General features: G+C 50.1%; 1 protein-coding gene across 1 annotated transcript in view; it reads right to left on the minus strand.

Annotated features, from left to right (window-relative positions):
• The window catches only part of TMEM65 (transmembrane protein 65), a gene marked incomplete at both ends in the record, with an annotated part of 52512 nt that overhangs the window by 17734 nt on the left and 15607 nt on the right, over positions 1-19171 (minus strand). The gene's annotated exons all lie outside the window — the stretch shown is intronic.

Consider the following 19171-nt stretch of genomic DNA (forward strand, 5'->3'; position numbering starts at 1 on the left):
TGAGACACACAGTGACACACACAGTGAGACACACAGTGACACACACAGTGACACACACAGTGACACACACAGTGAGACACACAGTGACACACACAGTGACACACAGTGACACACACAGTGAGACACACAGTGAGACACACAGTGACACACACAGTGAGACACACAGTGAGACACACAGTGAGACACACAGTGAGACACAGTGACACACACAGTGACACACACAGTGACACACACAGTGACACACACAGTGAGACACACAGTGAGACACACAGTGAGACACACAGTGAGACACACAGTGAGACACACAGTGAGACACACAGTGAGACACACAGTGACACACAGTGAGACACACAGTGAGACACACAGTGACACACACAGTGACACACACAGTGAGACACACAGTGACACACAGTGAGACACAGTGACACACACAGTGAGACACACAGTGAGACACACAGTGACACACAGTGAGACACACAGTGAGACACACAGTGAGACACACAGTGACACACACAGTGACACACACAGTGAGACACACAGTGAGACACACAGTGACACACACAGTGACACACACAGTGACACACACAGTGAGACACACAGTGAGACACACAGTGACACACACAGTGACACACACAGTGAGACACACAGTGAGACACACAGTGAGATACACAGTGACACACACAGTGAGACACACAGTGAGACACACAGTGAGACACACAGTGAGACACACAGTGACACACACAGTGAGACACACAGTGAGACACACAGTGACACACACAGTGACACACACAGTGACACACACAGTGACACACACAGTGAGACACACAGTGAGACACACAGTGACACACACAGTGAGACACACAGTGACACACACAGTGACACACACAGTGACACACACAGTGAGACACACAGTGAGACACACAGTGACACACACAGTGACACACACAGTGACACACACAGTGACACACACAGTGAGACACACAGTGACACACACAGTGACACACACAGTGACACACACAGTGAGACACACAGTGAGACACACAGTGACACACACAGTGACACACAGTGACACACACAGTGACACACACAGTGACACACACAGTGAGACACACAGTGAGATACACAGTGAGACACACAGTGACACACACAGTGAGACACACAGTGAGACACACAGTGACACACACAGTGAGACACACAGTGACACACACAGTGACACACAGTGAGACACACAGTGACACACACAGTGAGACACACAGTGAGACACACAGTGAGACACACAGTGAGACACACAGTGACACACACAGTGACACACACAGTGACACACACAGTGAGACACACAGTGAGACACACAGTGAGACACACAGTGACACACACAGTGACACACACAGTGACACACACAGTGAGACACACAGTGAGACACACAGTGAGACACACAGTGACACACACAGTGAGACACACAGTGACACACACAGTGACACACAGTGAGACACACAGTGACACACACAGTGACACACAGTGACACACACAGTGACACACACAGTGACACACAGTGACACACACAGTGACACACACAGTGACACACACAGTGAGACACACAGTGACACACAGTGAGACACACAGTGAGACACACAGTGACACACACAGTGAGACACACAGTGACACACACAGTGACACACACAGTGAGACACACAGTGAGACACACAGTGACACACACAGTGAGACACACAGTGACACACACAGTGACACACACAGTGACACACACAGTGACACACACAGTGACACACACAGTGAGACACACAGTGACACACACAGTGAGACACACAGTGACACACACAGTGAGACACACAGTGAGACACACAGTGAGACACACAGTGACACACACAGTGAGACACACAGTGAGACACGCAGTGAGACACACAGTGAGACACACAGTGAGACACACAGTGACACACACAGTGACACACACAGTGACACACAGTGAGACACACAGTGACACACACAGTGACACACACAGTGACACACACAGTGAGACACACAGTGACACACACAGTGACACACGCAGTGACACACACAGTGAGACACACAGTGAGACACACAGTGACACACACAGTGACACACACAGTGACACACACAGTGAGACACACAGTGAGACACACAGTGAGACACACAGTGACACACAGTGAGACACACAGTGAGACACACAGTGAGACACACAGTGAGACACACAGTGAGACACACAGTGAGACACACAGTGAGACACACAGTGAGACACACAGTGAGACACACAGTGACACACACAGTGAGACACACAGTGACACACACAGTGACACACACAGTGAGACACACAGTGACACACACAGTGACACACACAGTGACACACACAGTGACACACACAGTGACACACACAGTGAGACACACAGTGAGACACACAGTGAGACACACAGTGACACACACAGTGACACACACAGTGAGACACACAGTGACACACACAGTGACACACACAGTGAGACACACAGTGAGACACACAGTGAGACACACAGTGACACACACAGTGACACACACAGTGAGACACACAGTGAGACACACAGTGACACACACAGTGAGACACACAGTGAGACACACAGTGAGACACACAGTGAGACACACAGTGACACACACAGTGAGACACACAGTGAGACACACAGTGAGACACACAGTGACACACACAGTGAGACACACAGTGAGACACACAGTGAGACACACAGTGACACACACAGTGAGACACACAGTGACACACAGTGAGACACACAGTGAGACACACAGTGAGACACACAGTGACACACACAGTGAGACACACAGTGAGACACACAGTGAGACACAGTGAGACACACAGTGAGACACACAGTGAGACACACAGTGACACACACAGTGACACACACAGTGACACACACAGTGAGACACACAGTGAGACACACAGTGAGACACACAGTGAGACACACAGTGAGACACACAGTGACACACACAGTGACACACACAGTGACACACACAGTGAGACACACAGCACACACAGTGAGACACACAGTGAGACACACAGTGAGACACACAGTGAGACACACAGTGAGACACACAGTGACACACACAGTGACACACACAGTGAGACACACAGTGACACACACAGTGAGACACACAGTGACACACACAGTGACACACACAGTGAGACACACAGTGAGACACACAGTGAGACACACAGTGAGACACACAGTGAGACACACAGTGAGACACACAGTGACACACACAGTGACACACACAGTGAGACACACAGTGAGACACACAGTGACACACACAGTGAGACACACAGTGAGACACACAGTGAGACACACAGTGAGACACACAGTGACACACACAGTGAGACACACAGTGAGACACACAGTGAGACACACAGTGAGACACACAGTGAGACACACAGTGAGACACACAGTGAGACACACAGTGACACACACAGTGACACACACAGTGACACACAGTGACACACACAGTGAGACACACAGTGACACACACAGTGACACACACAGTGACACACACAGTGAGACACACAGTGAGACACACAGTGAGACACACAGTGAGACACACAGTGACACACACACAGTGAGACACACAGTGAGACACACAGTGAGACACACAGTGACACACACAGTGAGACACACAGTGACACACACAGTGAGACACACAGTGACACACACAGTGACACACACAGTGAGACACACAGTGAGACACACAGTGACACACACAGTGAGACACACAGTGAGACACACAGTGACACACACAGTGAGACACACAGTGAGACACACAGTGAGACACACAGTGACACACACAGTGAGACACACAGTGACACACACAGTGAGACACACAGTGACACACACAGTGACACACACAGTGACACACACAGTGACACACACAGTGAGACACACAGTGACACACAGTGACACACACAGTGAGACACACAGTGAGACACACAGTGACACACACAGTGAGACACAGTGACACACACAGTGAGACACACAGTGAGACACACAGTGAGACACACAGTGACACACACAGTGACACACACAGTGAGACACACAGTGACACACACAGTGAGACACACAGTGAGACACACAGTGACACACACAGTGAGACACACAGTGACACACAGTGACACACACAGTGAGACACACAGTGAGACACACAGTGAGACACACAGTGAGACACACAGTGAGACACACAGTGAGACACACAGTGAGACACACAGTGACACACACAGTGAGACACACAGTGACACACAGTGAGACACACAGTGAGACACACAGTGAGACACACAGTGAGACACACAGTGACACACACAGTGAGACACACAGTGAGACACACAGTGAGACACACAGTGAGACACACAGTGACACACACAGTGAGACACACAGTGAGACACACAGTGACACACAGTGACACACACAGTGACACACACAGTGAGACACACAGTGACACACACAGTGAGACACACAGTGAGACACACAGTGACACACACAGTGAGACACACAGTGAGACACACAGTGTGACACACAGTGAGACACACACAGTGACACACACAGTGAGACACACAGTGAGACACACAGTGAGACACACAGTGAGACACACAGTGACACACACAGTGACACACAGTGACACACACAGTGACACACACAGTGACACACAGTGACACACACAGTGAGACACACAGTGAGACACACAGTGAGACACACAGTGAGACACACAGTGAGACACACAGTGAGACACACAGTGACACACACAGTGACACACACAGTGAGACACACAGTGAGACACACACAGTGACACACACAGTGAGACACACAGTGACACACAGTGACACACACAGTGACACACACAGTGAGACACACAGTGACACACAGTGAGACACACAGTGAGACACACAGTGAGACACACAGTGACACACAGTGACACACACAGTGACACACACAGTGAGACACACAGTGAGACACACAGTGAGACACACAGTGAGACACACAGTGAGACACACAGTGAGACACACAGTGACACACAGTGACACACACAGTGACACACACAGTGACACACACAGTGAGACACACAGTGACACACAGTGAGACACACAGTGAGACACACAGTGAGACACACAGTGACACACACAGTGACACACAGTGACACACACAGTGACACACACAGTGAGACACACAGTGACACACACAGTGAGACACACAGTGACACACACAGTGACACACACAGTGACACACACAGTGAGACACACAGTGAGACACACAGTGACACACACAGTGACACACACAGTGACACACACAGTGAGACACACAGTGAGACACACAGTGAGACACACAGTGAGACACACAGTGACACACACAGTGACACACACAGTGAGACACACAGTGAGACACACAGTGACACACAGTGACACACACAGTGACACACACAGTGACACACACAGTGAGACACACAGTGACACACAGTGACACACAGTGAGACACACAGTGAGACACACAGTGACACACACAGTGACACACACAGTGACACACACAGTGAGACACACAGTGACACACACAGTGACACACACAGTGACACACACAGTGACACACACAGTGAGACACACAGTGACACACACAGTGAGACACACAGTGACACACACAGTGACACACACAGTGAGACACACAGTGACACACACAGTGAGACACACAGTGAGACACACAGTGACACACACAGTGACACACACAGTGAGACACACAGTGAGACACACAGTGACACACACAGTGACACACACAGTGAGACACACAGTGACACACACAGTGAGACACACAGTGAGACACACAGTGAGACACACAGTGACACACACAGTGACACACACAGTGACACACACAGTGAGACACACAGTGACACACAGTGAGACACACAGTGAGACACACAGTGAGACACACAGTGAGACACACAGTGAGACACACAGTGAGACACACAGTGAGACACACAGTGAGACACACAGTGAGACACACAGTGACACACAGTGAGACACACAGTGAGACACACAGTGAGACACACAGTGAGACACACAGTGAGACACACAGTGAGACACACAGTGAGACACAGTGAGACACACAGTGACACACACAGTGAGACACACAGTGAGACACACAGTGACACACACAGTGACACACACAGTGACACACACAGTGACACACACAGTGACACACAGTGAGACACACAGTGAGACACACAGTGACACACACAGTGACACACAGTGACACACACAGTGACACACACAGTGACACACACAGTGACACACACACAGTGAGACACACAGTGAGACACACAGTGAGACACACAGTGACACACACAGTGACACACACAGTGAGACACACAGTGAGACACACAGTGAGACACACAGTGAGACACACAGTGACACACACAGTGACACACACAGTGAGCACACACAGTGACACACACAGTGACACACACAGTGACACACACAGTGAGACACACAGTGAGACACACAGTGAGACACACAGTGAGACACACAGTGACACCAGTGACACACAGTGAGACACACAGTGAGACACACAGTGAGACACACAGTGACACACACAGTGACACACAGTGAGACACACAGTGAGACACACAGTGAGACACACAGTCACACAGTGACACACAGTGAGACACACAGTGAGACACACAGTGACACACACAGTGACACACACAGTGACACACAGAGACACACAGTGAGACACACAGTGAGACACACAGTGAGACACACAGTGACACACACAGTGACACACACAGTGACACACAGTGACACACACAGTGAGACACACAGTGAGACACACAGTGAGACACACAGTGAGACACACAGTGAGACACACAGTGACACACAGTGAGACACACAGTGACACACACAGTGACACACAGTGACACACACAGTGACACACACAGTGAGACACACAGTGACACACACAGTGACACACACAGTGACACACAGTGACACACACAGTGACACACACAGTGAGACACACAGTGACACACACAGTGAGACACACAGTGAGACACACAGTGAGACACACAGTGACACACAGTGAGACACACAGTGACACACACAGTGAGACACACAGTGACACACACAGTGAGACACACAGTGAGACACACAGTGACACACACAGTGAGACACACAGTGACACACACAGTGAGACACACAGTGACACACACAGTGAGACACACAGTGAGACACACAGTGACACACACAGTGAGACACACAGTGAGACACACAGTGAGACACACAGTGAGACACACAGTGACACACACAGTGAGACACACAGTGACACACACAGTGAGACACACAGTGAGACACACAGTGAGACACACAGTGACACACACAGTGAGACACACAGTGAGACACACAGTGAGACACACAGTGACACACAGTGACACACACAGTGAGACACACAGTGAGACACACAGTGACACACACAGTGACACACACAGTGAGACACACAGTGAGACACACAGTGACACACACAGTGACACACAGTGACACACAGTGAGACACACAGTGAGACACACAGTGAGACACACAGTGACACACACAGTGAGACACACAGTGAGACACACAGTGACACACACAGTGACACACACAGTGACACACACAGTGAGACACACAGTGAGACACACAGTGAGACACACAGTGACACACACAGTGAGACACACAGTGACACACACAGTGAGACACACAGTGAGACACACAGTGAGACACACAGTGACACACACAGTGAGACACACAGTGAGACACACAGTGAGACACACAGTGACACACACAGTGACACACAGTGAGACACACAGTGAGACACACAGTGAGACACACAGTGACACACACAGTGACACACACAGTGACACACACAGTGACACACACAGTGACACACACAGTGACACACACAGTGACACACACAGTGAGACACACAGTGAGACACACAGTGAGACACACAGTGACACACACACAGACAGTGACACACACAGTGAGACACACAGTGAGACACACAGTGACACACACAGTGAGACACACAGTGAGACACACAGTGACACACACAGTGACACACACAGTGAGACACACAGTGAGACACACAGTGACACACACACAGACAGTGACACACACAGTGAGACACACAGTGACACACACAGTGAGACACACAGTGAGACACACAGTGAGACACACAGTGACACACAGTGACACACAGTGAGACACACAGTGACACACACAGTGAGACACACAGTGAGACACACAGTGAGACACACAGTGAGACACACAGTGACACACAGTGAGACACACAGTGACACACACAGTGAGACACACAGTGAGACACACAGTGAGACACACAGTGAGACACACAGTGAGACACACAGTGAGACACACAGTGAGACACACAGTGACACACACAGTGAGACACACAGTGAGACACACAGTGAGACACACAGTGAGACACACAGTGACACACACAGTGAGACACACAGTGAGACACACAGTGAGACACACAGTGACACACACAGTGAGACACACAGTGAGACACACACAGTGAGACACAGTGAGACACACAGTGAGACACACAGTGACACACACAGTGAGACACACAGTGAGACACACAGTGACACACAGTGAGACACACAGTGAGACACACAGTGAGACACACAGTGACACACACAGTGAGACACACAGTGAGACACACAGTGACACACACAGTGAGACACACAGTGACACACACAGTGAGACACACAGTGAGACACACAGTGAGACACACAGTGAGACACACAGTGAGACACACAGTGACACACACAGTGAGACACACAGTGAGACACACAGTGAGACACACAGTGAGACACACAGTGACACACACAGTGAGACACACAGTGAGACACACAGTGAGACACACAGTGACACACACAGTGAGACACACAGTGAGACACACAGTGACACACACAGTGAGACACACAGTGAGACACACAGTGAGACACACAGTGACACACACAGTGACACACACAGTGAGACACACAGTGAGACACACAGTGACACACACACAGACAGTGACACACACAGTGACACACACAGTGACACACACAGTGACACACACACAGACAGTGACACACACAGTGACACACACAGTGACACACACACACACACAGTGACACACACAGTGACACACACACAGAGACACACACACACACAAAGTGACACACACACACAGTGACACACACACAAAGTGACACACACACACAGTGACACACACACACAGTGACACACACACACAGTGACACACACACACACTGACACACACACACAGTGACACACACACACAGTGACACACACACACAGTGACACACACACACAGTGACACACACACACAGTGACACACACACACAGTGACACACACACACACTGACACACACACACAGTGACACACACACACAGTGACACACACACAGTGACACACACACACACAGTGACACACACACACAGTGACACACACACAGTGACACACACACAGTGACACACACACAGTGACACACACACACAGTGACACACACACACAGTGACACACACAGTGACACACACACACAGTGACACACACACACAGTGACACACACACACAGTGACACACACACACAGAGTGACACACACAGTGACACACACAGTGACACACACAGTGACACACACACACACAGTGACACACACACACACAGTGACACACAGTGACACACACAGTGACACACACACACAGTGACACACACACACAGTGACACACACACACAGTGACACACACACACAGTGACACACACACACAGTGACACACACACACAGTGACACACACACAGTGACACACACACACAGTGACACACACACAAAGTGACACACACACACAGTGACACACACACAGTGACACACACACAGTGACACACACACACAGTGACACACACACACAGTGACACACACACACACTGACACACACACACAGTGACACACACACACAGTGACACACACACAGTGACACACACACACAGTGACACACACACACAGTGACACACACACAGTGACACACACACACAGTGACACACACACACAGTGACACACACACACAGTGACACACACACACAGTGACACACACACACAGAGTGACACACACAGTGACACACACAGTGACACACAGTGACACACACAGTGACACACAGAGTGACACACACAGTGACACACACAGTGACACACACAATGACACACACACAGTGACACACACAGTGACACACACAGTGACACACACACACACACAGAGTGACACACACACAGTGACACACACAGTGACACACACACACACACAGAGTGACACACACACACACAGTGACACACACACACAGAGTGACACACACAGTGACACACACAGTGACACACACACACAGTGACACACACACAGTGACACACACACAGTGACACACACACAGTGACACACACACACAGAGTGACACACACAGTGACACACACAGTGACACACACACAGTGACACACACACAGTGACACACACACAGTGACACACACACACAGTGACACACACACACAGTGACACACACAGTGACACACACACAGTGACACACACAGTGACACACACACAGTGACACACACAGTGACACACACAGTGACACACACACAGTGACACACACAGTGACACACACACAGACACAGAGTGACACACAGTGACACACACAGTGACACACACAGTGACACACGCACACAGTGACACACACACAGTGACACACACACAGAGTGACACACACACAGTGACACACACACACACACAGTGACACACACACACAGAGTGAGTGAGTGACACACACAGAGTGAGTGAGTGACACACACAGTGACACACACACACAGAGTGAGTGAGTGACACACACAGAGTGAGTGAGTGACACACACAGAGTGAGTGAGTGACACACACAGTGACACACACACACAGAGTGAGTGAGTGACACACACAGAGTGAGTGAGTGACACACACAGTGACACACACACACAGAGTGAGTGAGTGACACACACAGAGTGAGTGAGTGACACACACAGAGTGAGTGAGTGACACACACAGAGTGAGTGACACACACAGAGTGAGTGAGTGACACACACAGAGTGAGTGAGTGACACACACAGAGTGAGTGAGTGACACACACAGTGACACACACACACAGAGTGAGTGAGTGACACACACAGAGTGAGTGAGTGACACACACAGTGACACACACACACAGAGTGAGTGAGTGACACACACAGAGTGAGTGAGTGACACACACAGAGTGAGTGACACACACACAGAGTGAGTGAGTGACACACACAGAGTGAGTGAGTGACACACACAGAGTGAGTGAGTGACACACACAGTGACACACACACACAGAGTGAGTGAGTGACACACACAGAGTGAGTGAGTGACACACACAGAGTGAGTGAGTGACACACACAGTGACACACACACACAGAGTGAGTGAGTGACACACACAGAGTGAGTGAGTGACACACACAGTGACACACACACACAGAGTGAGTGAGTGACACACACAGAGTGAGTGAGTGACACACACAGAGTGAGTGAGTGACACACACAGTGACACACACACACAGAGTGAGTGAGTGACACACACAGAGTGAGTGAGTGACACACACACAGAGTGAGTGAGTGACACACACAGTGACACACACACACAGAGTGAGTGAGTGACACACACAGAGTGAGTGAGTGACACACACACAGAGTGAGTGAGTGACACACACAGTGACACACACACACAGAGTGAGTGAGTGACACACACAGAGTGACACACACAGAGTGAGTGAGTGACACACACAGTGACACACACACACAGAGTGAGTGAGTGACACACACAGAGTGAGTGAGTGACACACACAGAGTGAGTGAGTGACACACACAGTGACACACACACACAGAGTGAGTGAGTGACACACACAGAGTGAGTGAGTGACACACACAGAGTGAGTGAGTGACACACACAGTGACACACACAGTGACACACACAGTGACACACACACACAGTGACACACACACACAGTGACACACACACACACAGTGACACACACACACAGTGACACACACACACACAGTGACACACACACACAGTGACACACACAGTGACACACACAGTGACACACACACACAGTGACACACACACACAGTGACACACACACACACAGTGACACACACACACAGTGACACACACACACAGTGACACACACACACAGTGACACACACAGTGACACACACAGTGACACACACACACAGTGACACACACACACAGTGACACACACACACACAGTGACACACACACACAGTGACACACACACACAGTGACACACACACACAGTGACACACACAGTGACACACACAGTGACACACACACACAGTGACACACACACACAGTGACACACACACACACAGTGACACACACACACACAGTGACACACACACACAGTGACACACACACAGAGTGACACACACACACAGTGACACACACACACACAGTGACACACACACACAGTGACACACACACAGAGTGAGTGAGTGACACACACAGAGTGACAGAGTGAGTGACACACACAGAGTGACAGAGTGAGTGAGTGACACACACACAGAGTGAGTGAGTGACACACACAGAGTGACAGAGTGAGTGAGTGAGTGAGTGACACACACAGAGTGAGTGAGTGAGTGACACACACAGAGTGAGTGAGTGAGTGACACACACAGAGTGAGTGAGTGAGTGAGACTCACAGCGCTGATCATGATGGCACACACACACAGTGACACACACACAGAGTGACACACACAGAGTGACACACACAGAGTGACACACACACACAGTGACACACACACAGAGTGACACACACACACAGTGACACACACACACACAGTGACACACACACACAGTGACACACACACAGAGTGAGTGAGTGACACACACAGAGTGACAGAGTGAGTGAGTGACACACACACAGAGTGAGTGAGTGACACACACAGAGTGAGTGAGTGAGTGACACACACAGAGTGACACACACAGAGTGAGTGAGACTCACAGCGCTGATCATGATGGCACACACACACAGTGACACACACACAGTGACACACACACACACAGTGACACACACACAGAGTGACACACACAGAGTGACACACACACAGAGTGACACACACAGAGTGACACACACACACACACAGTGACACACACACAGAGTGACACACACAGAGTGACACACACACAGAGTGACACACACACACACAGAGTGACACACACACAGAGTGAGTGAGTGAGACTCACAGTGACACACACACAGTGACAGAGTGAGTGAGTGAGACTCACAGCGCTGATCATGATGGCACACACACACAGTGACACACACACAGTGACACACACACAGTGACACACACACAGTGACACACACACAGTGACACACACACACAGTGACACACACACACAGTGACACACACAGTGACACACACAGAGTGACACACACACACAGTGACACACACACAGTGACACACACACACAGTGACACACACACACAGTGACACACACAGTGACACACACAGAGTGACAGAGTGAGTGAGACTCACAGCGCTGATCATGATGGCACACACACACAGTGACACACACACACAGTGACACACACACAGAGTGACACACACACAGTGACACACACACACACACAGTGACACACACACAGAGTGAGTGAGTGACACACACAGTGACACACACACACACACAGTGACACACACACAGAGTGACACACACACAGTGACACACACACAGAGTGACACACACACACACACACAGTGACACACACACAGTGACACACACACACAGAGTGAGTGAGTGACACACACAGAGTGAGTGAGTGACACACACAGAGTGAGTGAGTGACACACACAGTGACACACACAGTGACACACACAGTGACACACACACACAGTGACACACACACACAGTGACACACACACACACAGTGACACACACACACAGTGACACACACACACACAGTGACACACACACACAGTGACACACACAGTGACACACACAGTGACACACACACACAGTGACACACACACACAGTGACACACACACACACAGTGACACACACACACAGTGACACACACACACAGTGACACACACACACAGTGACACACACAGTGACACACACAGTGACACACACACACAGTGACACACACACACAGTGACACACACACACACAGTGACACACACACACAGTGACACACACACACAGTGACACACACACACAGTGACACACACAGTGACACACACAGTGACACACACACACAGTGACACACACACACAGTGACACACACACACACAGTGACACACACACACACAGTGACACACACACACAGTGACACACACACAGAGTGACACACACACACAGTGACACACACACACACAGTGACACACACACACAGTGACACACACACAGAGTGAGTGAGTGACACACACAGAGTGACAGAGTGAGTGACACACACAGAGTGACAGAGTGAGTGAGTGACACACACACAGAGTGAGTGAGTGACACACACAGAGTGACAGAGTGAGTGAGTGAGTGAGTGACACACACAGAGTGAGTGAGTGAGTGACACACACAGAGTGAGTGAGTGAGTGACACACACAGAGTGAGTGAGTGAGTGAGACTCACAGCGCTGATCATGATGGCACACACACACAGTGACACACACACAGAGTGACACACACAGAGTGACACACACAGAGTGACACACACACACAGTGACACACACACAGAGTGACACACACACACAGTGACACACACACACACAGTGACACACACACACAGTGACACACACACAGAGTGAGTGAGTGACACACACAGAGTGACAGAGTGAGTGAGTGACACACACACAGAGTGAGTGAGTGACACACACAGAGTGAGTGAGTGAGTGACACACACAGAGTGACACACACAGAGTGAGTGAGACTCACAGCGCTGATCATGATGGCACACACACACAGTGACACACACACAGTGACACACACACACACAGTGACACACACACAGAGTGACACACACAGAGTGACACACACACAGAGTGACACACACAGAGTGACACACACACACACACAGTGACACACACACAGAGTGACACACACAGAGTGACACACACACAGAGTGACACACACACACACAGAGTGACACACACACAGAGTGAGTGAGTGAGACTCACAGTGACACACACACAGTGACAGAGTGAGTGAGTGAGACTCACAGCGCTGATCATGATGGCACACACACACAGTGACACACACACAGTGACACACACACAGTGACACACACACAGTGACACACACACAGTGACACACACACACAGTGACACACACACACAGTGACACACACAGTGACACACACAGAGTGACACACACACACAGTGACACACACACAGTGACACACACACACAGTGACACACACACACAGTGACACACACAGTGACACACACAGAGTGACAGAGTGAGTGAGACTCACAGCGCTGATCATGATGGCACACACACACAGTGACACACACACACAGTGACACACACACAGAGTGACACACACACAGTGACACACACACACACACAGTGACACACACACAGAGTGAGTGAGTGACACACACAGTGACACACACACACACACAGTGACACACACACAGAGTGACACACACACAGTGACACACACACAGAGTGACACACACACACACACACAGTGACACACACACAGTGACACACACACACACAGTGACACACACACACAGTGACACACACAGTGACACACACACAGTGACACACACACAGACACACACACACACACAGTGACACACACAGTGACACACACACAGTGACACACACAGTGACACACACACAGTGACACACACACACAGTGACACACACACACACAGTGACACACACAGTGACACACACACAGTGACACACACAGTGACACACACAGTGACACACACACAGTGACACACACAGAGTGAGTGAGTGACACACACACACAGACACACACACACAGTGACACACACAGTGACACACACACACACAGTGACACACACAGAGTGAGTGAGTGACACACACAGTGACACACACACACAGTGACACACACAGAGTGACACACACACAGTGACACACACACACAGTGACACACACACACAGTGACACACACACACAGTGACACACACACACAGTGACACACACACACACAGTGACACAGTGACAGAGTGACACACACACAGTGACACACACAGAGTGACACACACACAGAGTGACACACACAGAGTGACACACACACAGAGTGACACACACACAGTGACACACACAGAGTGACAGAGTGAGTGAGTGACACACACACACAGTGACACACACACAGTGACACACACACAGTGACACACACAGTGACACACACAGTGACACACACACAGTGACACACACACAGTGACACACACACAGTGACACACACACAGTGACACACACAGTGACACACACAGTGACACACACACAGTGACACACACACAGTGACACACACACACAGTGACACACACACACAGTGACACACACACACAGTGACACACACACACAGTGACACACACACACACAGTGACACAGTGACAGAGTGACACACACACAGTGACACACACAGAGTGACACACACACAGAGTGACACACACAGAGTGACACACACACAGAGTGACACACACACAGTGACACACACAGAGTGACAGAGTGAGTGAGTGACACACACACACAGTGACACACACACAGTGACACACACACAGAGTGACACACACACAGTGACACACACAGAGTGACAGAGTGAGTGGGTGAGACTCACAGCGCTGATCATGATGGCACACACACACAGACACACACACACACACAGTGACACACACACAGAGTGACACACAGAGTGACACACACAGTGACACACACACAGTGACACACACACACAGTGACACACACACAGTGACACACACACACAGTGACACACACACACACACACAGTGACACACACACACACAGTGACACACAGTGACACACACACAGTGACACACACACAGTGACACACAGTGACACACACACAGTGACACACACACAGTGACACACACACAGTGACACACACAGTGACACACACACAGTGACACACACAGAGTGACACACACAGTGACACACACACAGTGACACACACACAGAGTGACACACACAGAGTGACACACACACACAGTGACACACACACAGTGACACACACACAGAGTGACACACACAGAGTGACACACACACACAGTGACACACACACAGTGACACACACACAGTGACACACACACAGTGACACACACACAGAGTGACACACACAGAGTGACACACACACACACAGTGACACACACACAGTGACACACACACAGTGACACACACACAGAGTGACACACACAGAGTGACACACACACACACAGTGACACACACACAGTGACACACACACAGTGACACACACACACAGTGACACACACACAGTGACACACACACAGAGTGACACACACAGAGTGACACACACACACAGTGACACACACACAGAGTGACACACACACACAGTGACACACACACACAGTGACACACACACAGTGACACACACACAGTGACACACACAGTGACACACACACAGTGACACACACAGAGTGACACACACAGTGACACACACACAGTGACACACACACAGAGTGACACACACAGAGTGACACACACACACAGTGACACACACAGAGTGACACACACACACAGTGACACACACACAGTGACACACACACAGTGACACACACACAGAGTGACACACACAGAGTGACACACACACACACAGTGACACACACACAGTGACACACACACAGTGACACACACACAGAGTGACACACACAGAGTGACAGAGTGAGTGAGTGAGACTCACAGCGCTGATCATGATGACACACACACACAGACACACACACACACACAGTGACACACACACAGTGACACACACACAGTGACACACACAGAGTGACACACACAGTGACACACACACAGTGACACACACACAGTGACACACACAGAGTGACACACACAGTGACACACACACACACAGTGACACACACACAGTGACACACACAGAGTGACACACACAGAGTGACACACACACACAGTGACACACACACAGTGACACACACAGAGTGACACACACACAGTGACACACACAGAGTGACAGAGTGAGTGGGTGAGACTCACAGCGCTGATCATGATGGCACACACACACAGACACACACAGTGACACACACACACAGACACACACACACACACAGTGACACACACACAGAGTGACACACAGAGTGACACACACAGTGACACACACACAGTGACACACACACACAGTGACACACACACAGTGACACACACACACAGTGACACACACACACACACACAGTGACACACACACACACAGTGACACACAGTGACACACACACAGTGACACACACACAGTGACACACAGTGACACACACACAGTGACACACACACAGTGACACACACACAGTGACACACACAGTGACACACACACAGTGACACACACAGAGTGACACACACAGTGACACACACACAGTGACACACACACAGAGTGACACACACAGAGTGACACACACACACAGTGACACACACACAGTGACACACACACAGAGTGACACACACAGAGTGACACACACACACAGTGACACACACACAGAGTGACACACACACACAGTGACACACACACACAGTGACACACACACAGTGACACACACACAGTGACACACACAGTGACACACACACAGTGACACACACAGAGTGACACACACAGTGACACACACACAGTGACACACACACAGAGTGACACACACAGAGTGACACACACACACAGTGACACACACAGAGTGACACACACACACAGTGACACACACACAGTGACACACACACAGTGACACACACACAGAGTGACACACACAGAGTGACACACACACACACAGTGACACACACACAGTGACACACACACAGTGAC

Source organism: Lampetra fluviatilis, unplaced genomic scaffold (assembly GCF_964198595.1).
Source record: "Lampetra fluviatilis unplaced genomic scaffold, kcLamFluv1.1 SCAFFOLD_508, whole genome shotgun sequence".
Taxonomy (NCBI): domain Eukaryota; kingdom Metazoa; phylum Chordata; class Hyperoartia; order Petromyzontiformes; family Petromyzontidae; genus Lampetra; species Lampetra fluviatilis.